A 15,765-nucleotide genomic window follows, 5' to 3' on the forward strand; every position below is an offset into this window, starting at 1 on the left:
CATCTACCTATGAAACAATTTTATAAAACCAAGTGTCCCATACATTTACTCCAATGAACTGGTTTAATTTTGAATGTAGCCTAATCAAATATATTTAATAGCATGGCTAGGGAAATCATCACCATCAGAGAAGTGGGAAATCGATCATGAACAGGAGGAAAGTGGGGATCACTGGAGTAATAAGGTCTAGGGACTGAGGCCGGCTATCAGAATCGTCCTTAGCATGGATGTTGAAGTCATTCAGAGAGAGCTCTGTGATAGTAACTGTAACCAAGGATACCACAAAAGGGCTAAGCTTAATGAAACAATCATATTAGGACAATATTCGAATGAGTTGCTCAAAGAAATCGTGCAGGTGATTAACTCACAACAGGTGCACTTATATTCATGAATAACATTTAAAAATATTACATACACCAGATGCCCAGCACTGAGACGCCCTCCTTCCCCAGGCTGGGATGGAACCTGGAAAACCTCCCCGCTGCCGGAGGCCTCGGGCCCCCCTCACACCCCCCTACTTCCTGTAAGCGATCCTCCCCTCCCCTCCCCTCCCTCAACGCTCTTGAGGAACATCCGGTCTCACCTCAGAGCCAACCGCCAACAGCCTGCAGCCATCTTGGTCGCCGACACTCCGAGACTCCGGCAGCTTCCACCGCCCACCGGCCTCTAGAAATGAACTTTCCGCCGCCCTCCTACGTGCGCCAGAACTACCACCCCGCCTGCGAGGCCGAGGTCAACCAGCAGATCAAGCAGGAGCTCTACGTCTCCTACGTGTACCAGTCCATGGCCTTCTACTTCCAGCACCACGAAGTGGCCTTGCATCACTACGCCCAGTTCTTCCAGCAGCGGTCTCTGAAGGAGCGGGAACAGGCCGAGAGGCTGATGTGGCTGCAGAACGAGCGCGGCGGCCGCGTCCTCCTGGGCGAAATCCACCGGCCGCAGCAGGATGATTGGGGGAGCGGCCTGAGCGCCATGGAGTTCGCCATGCGCCTGGCGAGGAGAGTCAACCACAGCCTGATCAATCTGCACCAGCTGGCCATGGAGAAGAAAGACGGGCAACTGTGCGACTTCCTGAGGCGTTATTTCCTGAGCGAACAGGTGGCGTTCATCAAAGAGTTGGGGGACAACATCACCAACCTGCGCAAGATGGGAGCCCCAGACTCGGGCCTGGCCGAGTACCTCTTTGACAAGCTCGCCCTGGGCGCCAGCAAGAAGGACTGAGCCTGGGCTGCCTTCCCGAGAGCCGTGGGGGGACGCCCCCGGTCACCATGCTGAGCGTGCACGTTGCCCTAGCAAAACCTTCACTGAAGTTTTCATGTTCAAGTTTTACCGTTTCTTCAAATAAAGTTACTGGCGCATCAATAAATGTCAGTCTTTGATTCATTTGTGCAAAACCCTGACCTTTTATGTTTTAAAAAGGTATCCAGGAGTCTCTCCACGCTTTGATGCTCCCAATTATGTGCCGCTCGGGAGCGCCATGGATGGAGGAGGGAGGAGGTACCCCGGGGGGCCCTGGGCGGAGAGACGGGGTACGCCGTGGGGCCCTGGCTGGAGGGAAGGGGTGTCCCATGGGGCCCTGGGCGGAGGAACGGGGTGCCCCGTGGGGCCCTGGGCGGAGGGGCGGGGTGCCCCGTGGGGCCCTGGGCGGAGGGGCGGGGTGCCCCGTGGGGCCCTGGGCGGAGGGGCGGGGTGCCCCGTGGGGCCCTGGGCGGAGGGGCGGGGTGTCCCGTGGGGCCCTGGAAAACCCCAAATGAATCTTCCCCTTATAAACAGCGTGGTATATAGGGGTGGGGCGGGCTGAGGTGCATGGTCTTGCGCCCTGGTGACTGTGGATGAATGTTCATGCTGAAAATATAAAACATGCCTTAGAAATCACAGGTGCCCTTGCCTCTGGAGAAAGAGTGAATAGATTGGGATTGGGCAGGGATTAAAATAAAACATTCTTACATTTTACCTGAAACTGTTTAGTTCACTAAAATATGCAAGTGTTAATGTTTGTTAACATTAGCTGGGTAGCAAGATGGAGACCCCAGAAGCCATGTGGGCATAGAACCTCTTTGACAAACGCCCTGAGCAACAGTGATCGTGAGCGCTGAGCCTTAGGCTGGCTTTCCCACAGACACGGGAGTGACTTCCCACGGTCACCATGCTGGACATGCATATTGCCCTTACAAGACATCCACATAGAGTGTTTTTGCTTCAATTGTACTCTATGTTCCATTAAAGTGACATGGCACCCCACACTCCAAATTATCTCAGCAGGACTGAAAAATACAAGGTCAAGGCTGAGGGCAGATTTCTGATAGTCAATATTAAGTAGATAAATTCCTCTGAATGCTGTCAGTGACTCACTGCTTTGAAGAATGCAGAAGATGGGGGAGAGATGAAGCTGGGAGACCAGGTAAGAGATCCCGTAACTGGTCCATGTGAAAGACAATGGTGGCTTGAACTATGGTGGTGACGGATCAAATGAAGTGATGTAGACAAATTTCAGATGGATTGGATGAGCTGACAAGCTTGCTTATGGACCAGAGGTGAAGATTGAGAAATGAGGAAAATAATCTAGGGTCTGGTGTTTATAATTGAATACCTGGGTTCATGGTAGTACTATTTATTAATTGGGGGACTTTAGCCAGGGGCATATCTGGGGTAGAAGGGTGGGAATGCCATGTAATGTAAAATCTGAGATGCCTACTAGACATCTAAGTAGAACTGGCACATAGATAACTCTGAGGCCACAAAGCTTTTTATGGACTCTGAGCTCCAAGTTTGTATTGGGGGCTGGGCACCCGTGGCTTAGCAAGTACCAACACTTCATACACAGAAAGAAAACGTGCAGCATAAACTATATTGTTTACGCAGACTAGGCACAATGAGACACTTTTATCAATTAGGGAAAGTTGGAAGACTCTCCAAATCGAAGTTCCCAGATACCAGGCCCAAGGCCAAATGTCGCAAGGAGGCCTTTGTCAGTCCTTCTATGTTAATTCATGCATAGTAGGTGGGCACTTATCATCTACCCACTAGTAGGATGGGCCTCATACAATAATATCTGTATTTAAGGTGTCGTAAGTAGCATAAGAAAATATTATGAACAACTATATGCCAACAAATTGGACAATATGAAAGAAATTAATTCCTAGAAACATACAACCTTCCAAAACTGAATCAAGAAGAAACTGAAAAACTGAGCAGATGGCTCACAACTAACAAAACTGAAGCAGTAATAAAATAAAAATAAAAATAAAAAAAACTCCCAACAAACAAATGTCCTGGACAGGATGGCTTCAAAGGTGAATTTTATCAAACATTTAAAGAACTAATACCTATCCTCAAACTATCACAAAAAATTCAAGAAGAGGGAAGACTCCCAAGCTTATTTTATTAGGCTATTTATGGTATATATTTCTTCTTAAGTGAACATTGGTGACTACATGTATACAATATGGTCATGTAAATTTGTTTTAGTAACATTTTTATTTAGAATTTTTATACCTAAGTTCATACATTAGATTAACCTATAGTTTAATTTCTACTAAATTATTGAATTTATTGGATTAAACTTGTTCATTATTAAGGAGAATATTTCTGAAAACAAATGTGTATCTTTTTTCCCACACCAACCAATTCTCCAGCTTTTCAGATACCGACTGGGAGTCTTAAAATTCAATTATGACACTAACTACGTGGAGTTAGTACAGATCCCACAGGTTAAGCATTCAGTCCCATAAGATTGCTTCCTACCCTTTTCTTAAGCACTAATCACAAGTCTAGGCTCTCACCTATGCTTCTGACCAATAGACTATAAATTGGAAGTGACCTCCTGAATGCACACTTATAGTTGTTCATAATATTCTATTGGCATATAGTTGTTCATAATATTTTCTTATGCTACTTACCGCATACCTTAAACACAGATATTATTGTATGAGGCTCATCCTACTAGTGGGTATATGATAAATGCCCATTTTGGGTAAATCACACCTACTGTGCATGAATAAATTAACATAGAAGGACTGACCTCCTCCTCAAGTTTGATAATTTTCTAGAATGGCTCACAGAACTCAGGAAAACAGTTTACTTACTAGATTACCACTGTATTATAACAGGATACAACTTAGGATCAGCCAGATGGAAGAGATGCACACAACAAAGTACAGAGAGAAGGGTCATGCAGCTTCCATACACGCTTTAGTTGCATCACCCTCACAGCACCTCCATGTATTCACCAACCTGGATACTTTCTGAACCTCCTGATTAGGGTTTTAATGAAGGTCTCATTACAATAGGCATGATTAATTATATCATTGGCTATTAGTGATTAAGTCAACCTCCAGCCCCCCTCCCCTCCAGAGGTCAGGATGAAGGACTAAAAGCTCCAACCCTCTAAATCACAGGGTTGATTTCCCTGGCAACCAGCCCTCCATCCCTAGGGGCTTCCAAAATTCACCTCATTATCATAAACTAAGGTATGGCTGGAAGGAGTGTGTTAAAAATAGCAAAAGATGCTCCTTTCACCTTTATCACTCCAGACTTCTTTCAGGGGCTGGGGACAAAAACCAAGTATTATAACAAAATATGCTTCTATCACTCTTATCAGTTCGAAAATTACAAGGGTTTTAGGATCTCTGGCCAGGAGCTGGGGATAAAAACCAAAATCTATATTTCTTATAATACAATATTACAATTATATTTCCTCATCAGCCTTTGAATAATTGTACGATCCATAGTGATGTCTTCTTTCTTATTCCTGAAATGTAATTTGTTCTCTCCCTCTCTCATTCTCTCTCCCTCCCTCCCTCCCTCTCTCCCTCCCAACCTCCCTCCCTCCCTCCCTCTTGATTAGCCTGTCTAGAGATTTATCTTTTTGTTTGTATCATTTTCTCAAAGAAACTGCTGTGATTTCATTGATTTGAATACTTTTTGTTTTCTATTTCACTGTTTTCTGCTCATATCTTCATAATTTCCTTCCTTCTGCTTGACTTAGATTTATTCTAGTATTTTTCTATTGTTTAAGGTAAAAAGTTATATAATGGATTTGAGACCTTTCTTCTTTTCTAATATAGCAGTTTAATGCTATAAATTAACATGAAAGTACTACTTTAACCTACAAATGTTGAGAGGCTGTAGTTTTGTTTTCATTCAACTCCAAATAATTTATTTTTCAATACTTGGGTTGTTTGAAAATGTATTATTAGCTTCCAAATATTTGAGTGTTTTTTAGATATCTTTATGCTAATGATTTCTAATCACATTTCACTGTCATCAGAGAACATTTCTTTCATACATGAGTAATGTTATATTTATTGAAACTTGTGTTGTAGCCTAGAATGTGGTCTATCTTGGTAAATGTTCTATGTGTACTTTAAAAAAAAGTGCTACTAAGGAATATGTTTCTAAAGTTTCTTCACTCTGACTGTATTATTTTTCTTAACATGAGTATGATTTCTTCTTTTTAATTGTTTTCCTCCTCCTGATTATAACAAATAATACCCAATGGTTGCCTGCAGAGAGAACTGTGAGGTTTTTGAAATCGGTAAATGTATTGACTATTCAGAAAGTAGGTATTTTTATTTTAAAAGAGTTTAAAAAGATAATTGAATCATTTTAGTAAACTAAGCACAACAATTATCTGCACACGCACACACACACACACACACACGAAAGGGTGTCAGCAGGAGACCTGAAATTGTGAGTAATTCTTGAAAGACAGGATCAGCAGAGACTACCAAATTGGTTAATTCAGAGAACTTGAAACATCTGCAATAGAAAACCTGAGCACATTCGCAGAAACTCTAAGAACAGAGTAAATGAAATTGCAGCACTGTAGAGGGTCCTGGGTCATCTGTGAGATTAAAGAGCTATTCTGTGAACAGCAGATGTTTTACCTTGCTCAGCTCTAACCCTTCCCACCCCTACTTACATAAGGCAGCAAGCGCCCATGGCAGGGGACCCGTCAATCTCCCCAAACTACACTCCAAAGACAGGGACTGAGACAATTACAGACCTGCAGGCAAGGGAAGCAACTGGACACATCTTCCTAGAAGGAAAAAACATTATTACTCTTCCAATGTCAGAAATCTCATACTTCTTTTGGCAAGGGGCAGTGTCCCTAGCCTACCTGGAAGCTCCATGCCAGGTGTCCCCAAAGGAGAAAGCCACTGAATGACTGACACGGTCCATCCTCCCATTTCGAGCAGAAGCCTGTAGTGAAATGGACACAACGATTCTAGATCAGATCCACGCTAATTACCTAGGTTGATCAAGTAAGTCCTTTATCCATAAATATAAATGAACAAAGGTTTGCCAGATGTATGAGGAAGATAAAAGAGATCACAATGAACACACAGAACTATTTCATTTCTGGGGGTGAGGGATCCAGATAAAATACAGGAAAAGAAAGAGAATTTTACCAAAAATTCCAATTCATATTCTCAGAATTTTAAGGGAAGAAAATGGATTTATAAAATAAAATATGTTGATTACAGAAAGAAACAGTTATAGAACAGATAAAGTTCGTGCAAGATAGAAATATTATTGCAAAATTTAAAACATTAAATGCCTGGTGCTCAGGGGCAATTCTCCCTGCCTCACCCAGGTTGTAATAGAGCCTGGAACATGTGTATGGTGCGCCCCTCGTGGGCCCCCCTCATGCTCCCCTTCCCCACTAAACCTCTCTGCTCCTCCGCCCTCCCTGTCTCTCGCAACTCTGAGTGACTGTTCTGTCTTCCAGTCTTCTGTCGCCATCTCACGTCTTCCGGTCCCATTTCTGTCTTCCGGTCCCATCTCGGAGCCAACTGCCGGCGGTCTGCGGTCTAACGGTCGCAAACAGCATATCCGTCTCCGGCCACACTGGTTTGCTCGTTCACCCCTGACACGTGCTCCTCGGCTTGCCCAACGGTTCCAGCTCCAGCTTCCACGCCCCACCCTCCGCACCAGTGCTGCCAGCCATGGAGGGCCCTACGCCTTTACCTGTGCGCCAGAACTACGACGCCGACTGCGAAACCGCCATCAACGACCAAATCAACCTAGAGCTCCACGTTTCCTATGTGTACCTGTCCATGGCCTTCTACTTTGATCGTGATGACGTGGCTTTGAAGCACTTCAGCCAGTTCTTCCTTCAGCAGTCGAACAAGGAGAGGGAACATGCAGAGAAGCTGATGTGGGTGCAGAACCAGCGTGGGGGCCGTACCCGCGTGCGCAACATCCCTAGGCCTGAGAAAGGGAACTGGGAGAGCGGCCTGAGAGCCATGGAGTTCGCTCTTCAGCTGATGAAGACAGTGAACCAGAAGCTGCTCAGTCTGCACCAGCTGGCCACCGAGAAGAAGGATGCTCACTTGTGTAACTTCCTGAAGTGTCACTACCTGCAGGAGAAAGTGAAGTTCATCAAAGAGTTGGGAGACCATATCACCAACCTACGCAAGATGGGAGCCCCGGAATCCAGCCTGGCAGAGCACATTTTTGACAAACTCACCCTGGGTGCCGGCATGAAGAACTGAGCCTGGACTGTCTTCCCGATAGCCGTGGGGGGACCTCCGCTGGCCACTATGCTGAGCATGGATATTGCTGTTTTGCCCTTGCAGAAGCTTCACTTAAATTTTGATGTTCAAGTTTTACCGTTTCTTCAAATAAAGTTATTGGTTCTTAAATAAATAAATAAATGTCTTTCTTGGATTCATTTGTGCAAAACCCTGACCTTTTACGTTTTAAAAAGGTACCCAGGAGTCTCTCCACGCATCCATGCCCCAATTATGTGCAGTTCGGGAGAGCCATGGATGGAGGGAGGGAGGAAGTATTCCATGGGACCTTCGATGGAGGGAGGACGAATTCTGTGGCACCTTGGATGGAGGGAGAGGAGGTATTCTGTGGTACCCTGGAAGAGCCAGAATTAATCTTCCTTTTATAAACAACGTGGTATGTGTGGGTAGGCTGAGGTGGGGCCCTGGTGAATGTGGCTGCATTTGCATGGTAAAAGTAGAGCAAAAACATAGTATGGAATTCACGATACTGTTTGCTTCTAAGGGAGAAGTGAAGAATGGGATTGGGCAGGGATTAAATAAAGGGAGTCTTCCAACTTTGTCTGAAATATTTTAGCTCATTAAATTGTCCAAATGTTAAAGTTTGTTGCTTCTCGGTAGCAACATGTGGAGGGGGCGTCTTTGAAGTCTGAATATTAGAATATCTCTTTTTCAAGCTCAGCCTGGATAATAGTAATAATGGAAAATAAGCCTTAAGCTGACTTTCCCATAGACACAGGAGTGACTTCCCATGGTCACTATGCTGGACATGTATTGCTTTTTTCCTTCACTTGTAGCCTTTCTCCTATTAAATGTAAAAGTATCCAAGGGAGCTTTGGGACAACATGAAGAGAAACAACATTTGCATTATAGGAGAACCAGAGGGGCAGGAAAGAGAGCAAGGGATAGGGAACCTGGTGGAGGAAATAATGACAGGAAACTTCCCTAAGCTGGCGAAGAAGAAAGTCACACAAGTTCAGGAAGCATAGAGGGTTCAAAATAAGAGGGACCCAAAAGAACCCACACCAAGACACATAATTAAAATGACAAATGTCAGGGACAAAGAAATTATTAAGATCTGCAAGAGAGAGACAAGTAGGGACCTACAAGGGAACCCCCATAGGGCTGACAGCTGATTTCTCAACAGAAACTCATCAGGCCTGAAGGAGTGGTATGAAGTTCTCCAAGTAATGAAAAGCAAGAACATGCAACCAAGATTGCTTTACCCAGCAAGGCTATCATTGAAAATTGAAGGTGAAATAAAGAGCTTCCCAGACCAAAAAAAGGCAAAAGGAGTTCAGTACCACTAATCCAGCATTGCAAGAAATGCTAAATGGACTGCTCTAAGCAAAAGAAAGAATAATGAGAGAAAGGTACATCAGCATAAAGGGGAAGAATGGCATTAAATAAGTTTATATCAATAGTAACCTTAAATGTAAACAGAATGAATGGTCCAATCAAAAGACATAAGGTAGCTGAGTGGATATGAAAACAGGGCCTAAATATATGCTGTCTACAAGAGACCCACCTGAGAGTAAAAGACTCACACAAACTAAAAGTGAAGAGATGGGATAAAATATTCCATGCAAATGGAAAGGGAAAGAAAGCTGGAGTAGACTTCAAAATAAAGACCATAAAAGGAGACAAAGATGGTCACTACATATTATTAAAGGAATCAATCCAACAGGAGGAAATAACCCTTATAAACATTTATACACCCAATATAAGATCACCTAAATATATAAAAAATTTCTTAGAGGACTTTAAGGGGGAGGTTGACAGCAACAAAATCATAGTGGGGGACTTTGACACCCATTATCAGCATTGGACAGATTATCAAGACAAAAAATCAACAGAGAAACACAGACCTTAAATGACACACTTGACCTAATGGATTTAATTGACATTTACAGAACATTTCATTCCAAAGCAGCAGAATACACATTCTTCTCAAGTGCACATGGAACATTCTCAAAAATAGACCACATGTTAGAGCACAAAGCAAGTCTCTACAAATACAAGAAGACTGATATCATATCAAGCATCTTCTCAGATCACAATGCCATGAAACTAGAAATCAACCACAATAAAAAAACTCAAAAATATTCAAACACATGGAGGCTAAATAGCATGTTATTAAACAATGAATGGGTTACCAAGGAGATCAAGGAAGAAATCAAACACTTTATGGAAAGTAACAAAAATGAACAGACAACAACCCAAAATCTGTGGGACATGGTGAAAGGACTTCTGAGAGGAAAATTCATAGCATTACAGGCCTATCTCAAGAAACAAGAAAAAGCTCTAATGAACCATCTAACACAACAACTAAAAGAACTAGATCGAGAACAGCAAGAAAAGCCCAACAAAGTAGATGGAAAGAAATAATCAAGATCAGAGCAGGAATTGACATAGAGACTAAAAAAACAATACAAAAAAATCAATGAAACCAAGAGCTGGTTCTTTGAAAAGATAAATAAGATTGATTCACCTTTAGCCAGACTCACTAAGAAACAAAGAGAGAGGACCCAAATAAATAAAATCAGAAATGAAAGAGGTGATATAACAACTGACCCAACAGAAATACAAAGGATTGTAAGAAAATACTGTGAGCAACTATATGCCAACAAATTGGACCACATAGGGAAATGAACAAATTCCTAGAAGCATACAATCTTCCAAAGCTGAATCAAGAAGAGGCAGAAAACCTGAATAGGCCAATAATAACTAATGAAATTGAAGCAGTAATCAAATAACTCCCAGCAAACAAAAGTCCTGGACCAGATGAATTTACAGGTGAGTTTTACCAAACATTCAAAGAAGAATTAAAACCTATTCTATTCAAACTATTCCAGAAAATTCAAAAGGAGGGAAAATTCCCAAACTCTTTTTATGAGGTCAGCATCATCCTAATCCCAAAGCCAGGTAAAGACACTGCAGAGAAAGAAAATTACAGGCCAATATCCCTGATGAACATAGATGCTAAAATCCTCACCAAAATACTAGCAAACCGGATCCAGGAATACATTAAAATATCATACACCACAACTAAGTGGGATTTATTCTGGGGATGCAAGGCGGGTACAACAGACGCAAATCAATAAATGTAATATACCACATAAACAAAATGAAGGACAAAAATCATATGATCATATCAATAGATGCAGAAAAAGCATCCAACAAAATCCAGGACCCATTTTTGATAAAAACTCTCAGCAAAGTGGGAATAGAGGGATCATACCCCAACATAATAAAGGCCATATACGACAGACTTATTTGCCGATACATCTCCTAGGGCAAGAGAAACAAAGGAGAAAATTAACAAATGGGACTCATTGCTGTCTGCATGTGTATATGATTTTGCCATATACACAAACTCTTCATAGTTACTAAGGCAGCAGAAGTTACGACCAACAAGGGACATGTCATGAAGTCACAGTGAAGAATGGGGTTGAAAGGATAAACCTCAAGTCCCCTACTCTATTCCCTACTCCTCACAGGAGACTGTGTCTGCCTCGAAATGCTACGATTTCAGACCCTGAGCAAGAGGTATGTGGGGGAGTCCACAGTGTCCACATCCATGAGTCACTGCTCAGTGAAAACGGAGGAGGGAAAAGGCAGATACTTTCCACTCAAGCCTTTAGTGCTCACGATGCAGTGGCTGCTGAGATCTGATTCAATCCCAGTCTAGTCAGGGTAGTAAGCAGTGGCTCATGAGGTATCATCTGGGTGATTCTAGGACAGATGTCCCTCTTCCCAAACACCGTCAACATACAACTCTCCCCATCTACTCCCACCCGTATTATCCCTCCCCTGTGCCTCTATAAAGTTCCATATTATTACCTCCCTTAAGGAAGAGCACCTGAAGGCCCCTATTAACATGCATAGATGCTGGGCCACATGAGGTCTTAGATTAGCAACCGTTCAAATCTGCAGCATGAATGGTTTTGATTAGTGAGGCGCTACCTGATGTGCTACGGACAGAAGAGGACACGGCAGGGACACTACAATAAGAAAGGGGAGGCAGACCATATACCTCAGCCTCAGGGTGGCCAGGACAATAAGGCACCTGACTCTCAAGGGACAATGGGACATGGAGATCAGGGACAGAGAGGGGTTTTGACAGGATGAGTCTCCTGAAACTCCACTATACCCAGCGATTCCATGGCCGTGTAACTCACAGGGACACAATTCAGCAGTGGAGTCTCTGAAACTGAGCCCGAAAAGGCAAACACATGCCTGTTCACCCTCACCTCTGAGCCAGTCACCTGTTGGGTTTCTTAGCCGCGTGCTCTCCAGTGTCCCTTGATTCTGCCTCATTCATGTTCTTTTGGGACAAGCATCTTCCTTCTCCCTTCAGGAGACATTTGAGGATAAACAGACAGGAGGTCTGTGAGAGTCCCTCAGGCTCATGTGCTTCAGCATCACATCATGCGGCCTGAGTAGAGCAAGCACATGGGGCTTGGGCAACCTGCACCTGAGTGGCGTGTGCTCCTCTTGGGTTCCACTGGGAGGTGAAGTTGGGGAGCAAAGCCAAACAGGAGAGTCTTGTCCTTACCTGAGATTGTGCGTGCATGCGTGTGTATCTGAAGGGAAAAGGAAGATCTTTGAACTTCACATATATAACTAGATGGAGTCTTTCCAGATTACAATTTACCATATAACTGGGGGGTTTCAGAAGGAGTCACCACAAGATGTGCCTCAGTGGTATGGGGATTATTTTGAGTGAAAGGCAACTGCAACCTTGCTGCTGAAAAAAAATCGTCTGCTCTCCCCTTAATTATCTAGAAGTATTTAAATTAGGAACCAGCCCAATAGAAGAGATATCACCAGAAATGACTTTTTACCTATCTATATGGTAGGGCAAACTAATAATTACTGAGCATGTGCTTTCACTGCAAGCAACTGCCTTCTGAAGCTCTAAGGTGTATTACCTCATCCTTAGCTCAGAATGTCATCTATACTTCATATTTTCCTTTTTGTCTCTGAATCTCTCATATATGTGGGCTCTCTGACTCTGTCATTTATGTGCGGTTCCTGTTTGTGCGAAATTAAAATTAGATTTTCTCTTGTCAATTTGTCTCCTATTGATTTGATTATTCAACTAGCCAAAAGAACCAAAGGAGGAAAAGGTGAAATTTCCCTCTTCCCCACATAATCACTTTTTATCCATTTTAGTAGAGAGAAAAAAATTTTTTTAATTAATTTAAAAAAATTTTTAAAAAATATATCTTTGTTGATTTCAGAGAGAGGAAAGAAGAGGGAAAGAGAGAGATAGAAACATCAATGATGAGAGAGTCATTGATCGAGCCCGCAACCTGGGCATGTGCCCTGACCGGGAATCGAACCCCGATCACCTGGTTCCCAGGTCGACACTCAACCGCTGAGCCACGCCCGGCCGGGCAAGAAAAAATTTTTAATGTAAATAATGTATTTCTTAAAAGTTCCCTATTAGAATGAACAGAATAAGGAGCAAATTATTTCACTGAAGTTGCTAAGTGCTGGCATTCTGCTCTACACGTCCTTGTTGTGGTCTTATAAAATGCAGAATTGTAGAATTGTTTGAAGTGGTATTAGTAAACTTTTTATTTATAGCTATGATTTATAAATGCCAATCTTCACCTGATTTTAAATGCAATTTATTTTTCTGCTTATTTATATATGTAATTCTTGAGGTAACTAATTTGTAAAACAAAAGTTACAAATTTCTAATTTAGTGTCTAGATTTACAGACCTCTCACTTCATTAACTTCTTGATTTATAAACAGTGAACCAAAAGTCCCAGGTGATAAATGCAAGATCTGCTGGATTTATGCATCTAACCAAGAGCTCTGCTGTAAATCACTGTCACGTTTGCAAATGTTCCCAATAGTTCGTGCGTTGACTGTCTGATTTGAAAACACCTCTATCTTCACTATTTAATTCTGATTTATCTTTTTAAATATACAGCTCATTCTGATAATTTGTTATTACCAAGTGCTGTTTCATAAGGCACTGTAATAAATTTTGTAACAAATTTTAAAGGCTTTGTGTTAGGTACACTATATTTTTGAAAGCTTTATGGCTGATAAACAATTCTCAGAAGCAAGAAGTAAGTTTTACATCCTACAAAACAAAACATGGAGTGCTGGTCATAAGAATGTTTGTCTTTTTTCCCTGCACTGTCTCTCCACCCCCTGCATTAAGCCTTCCCTTTATAAACAAGTGTGTACAGTTGTTGGCTGGACCTAAGCAGCCTTCCAAGGGCAGAAATTTTAGTGTTTGAGCTGAAAAGACTGATATGATTACCGTGTACTAAGACTCTTGTTGAACTGCGGGAGGGTCTGTAGGTGTTATCTTGATTCTCTCTTCTGTCTGGGCTTTTCATCTGCTGGGGACACACTGCTGCATCTTTGGACTTAAATCCCTGCTTGGGGAGCACAGAACACTTGCTGAGAACCCTTTAATTACATATCTGTTGAAGTCATTTATTGTTCCTCTGGCTAAGGGCTGAGGGACTGATGTTTATCAGTTTTATGCCCTTGCCTACTGGAGACAGAACTACTGCCCACAGTCAGAGAGAATTGCTCCCACAGGGATTAGGGCAAGGCCTGAGGGCACGGAGTAAGGATTAGCATTTTAGAACGATAATATTCTCAGAGATGTTATGCACAATACAGGAAATGGATGATTTTTATCTTGGTTATATCAAAGCTAGCAGATTTGTGTGGTTCACGTTGTTCCTTAGGCACATGTGATTCACATTTGTACTTTTCTCCCTATGAGAGTGGTATATACTCTCACATAGTAAGATTTACTATAAAGTATTTATCTTATTGAATTTCCAAGAGCTGAAAGCTATTTAAACAGGCCACTAAAGGCATACATATTCTTTTGCATGATCTGACAAACAGTAGACAGAAACTGTTACCCTATACTCTCTACATTGCCCTGAGATTTGCAGGAATATGGGAAATGGTGGGTGGTCAATTTGCTGTATAGCAGTTGAGATTGACTATAAAGCCTTTTTTTCCAACAGAAAAGTATTTTTTAGCAACAAAGTTTTTAGAATAAAGTAGTCCATATATTGTTAAAAATACTTTTGGGGACTACCCCTGAGCATTGGAATTGGAGTTGGGCACATGGAGAAACTAACACAATGCTCCAGAAGTTCAACACATTGTCTGTATCCCCAAAAGCAAATCAAAGTATCAAGGAAGGATAAAAATGCAAACTAGGGTTAGAGAGAAAAAAAATCACAGGCCCAAAATGGCATCTCTCATACTCTAAAAGCCCATGATACCAAACCTAGATTCAATACCTGATCTAATTGCAGTTTCACCTCTCCCAGGAACATAATTTTTAAAAAATATGTCTTTATTGATTTCAGAGAGAGGAAGGGAGAGAGATAGAAATATTAATGATGAGAGTCACTGATCAGCTGCCTCCTGCATGACGCCACTGGGGATTGAACCCACAACCCTGGTATGTGCCCTGACCAGGAATCAAACCTCGATCTCCTGGATCACAGGTCAGTGCTCAACCACTGAGCCATGCCAGCCAGGCCAGAAACATAATCTTAATCAAGCAGTCTGGAAGCTAAGTTTCCTTCCAGAGTAGTTGTGTGAGCCAGTACAAGTCATATCAATCATTCAGGACTTTAGTTTCTTTACCTTAAAGAGATAACTTGATTAACAAACATCTATTGAGCGCCTCTTCTATGCCAGACACTGTCAAAGCTATTGGAGAACGACAGTTCATTGAAGCTACAGTCCAACGTAATGGAATGAAAGTTCAGAAGAAAAGATAGCACTTTTGTAACCAATAAGGTCAGATATGTTAAGAAAGTTTGAACAAATACTATAGATTAGGAGAAAAATTCCTCAAGGTCCCTTTCATCTTTGCAGTAATAGTGGTTCTGACTGTTGCTTGCAGCTACCAGAGGGGGAATACAAACTTTGTTCTCTAAGAATTGGAATTTTCTCCTGTCGAATGGTTCTCTGAAGGATCAGTTCAGGGCATTGGTTTTGGTTTTCCTACCATGGAACTTCCTAACAGCTGGATTGTCTCCCAGTAGGCATTTATCAAAAGCATTTAATGGCAAATAAACTAGCCCAGACCACCTGAGACAAGGGACAACAGATTAGAAAATATTTTGAAATTAAAAAAACAACAAACCACTATACCAAAATTTATGTGATGCATTTAAAGTAGGACTCAAAGTAAAATTTACAGCTGTAAATGCCTACATTAAAAACATAATAATGAT

At 42.1% G+C, this 15,765-nt stretch overlaps 2 pseudogenes; both read left to right on the plus strand.

Annotated features, from left to right (window-relative positions):
• The first annotated feature begins 672 nt into the window (after positions 1-672).
• Positions 673-1,221, plus strand: LOC148090597 (ferritin heavy chain pseudogene; annotated as a pseudogene).
• A 5,729-nt stretch (positions 1,222-6,950) lies between these two features.
• Positions 6,951-7,499, plus strand: LOC107540067 (ferritin heavy chain pseudogene; annotated as a pseudogene).
• The last annotated feature ends 8,266 nt before the right edge of the window (positions 7,500-15,765 follow it).

Source organism: Miniopterus natalensis, chromosome X, assembly GCF_054644295.1.
Source record: "Miniopterus natalensis isolate mMinNat1 chromosome X, mMinNat1.hap1, whole genome shotgun sequence".
In the NCBI taxonomy this organism is placed as follows: Eukaryota; Metazoa; Chordata; class Mammalia; order Chiroptera; family Miniopteridae; genus Miniopterus; species Miniopterus natalensis.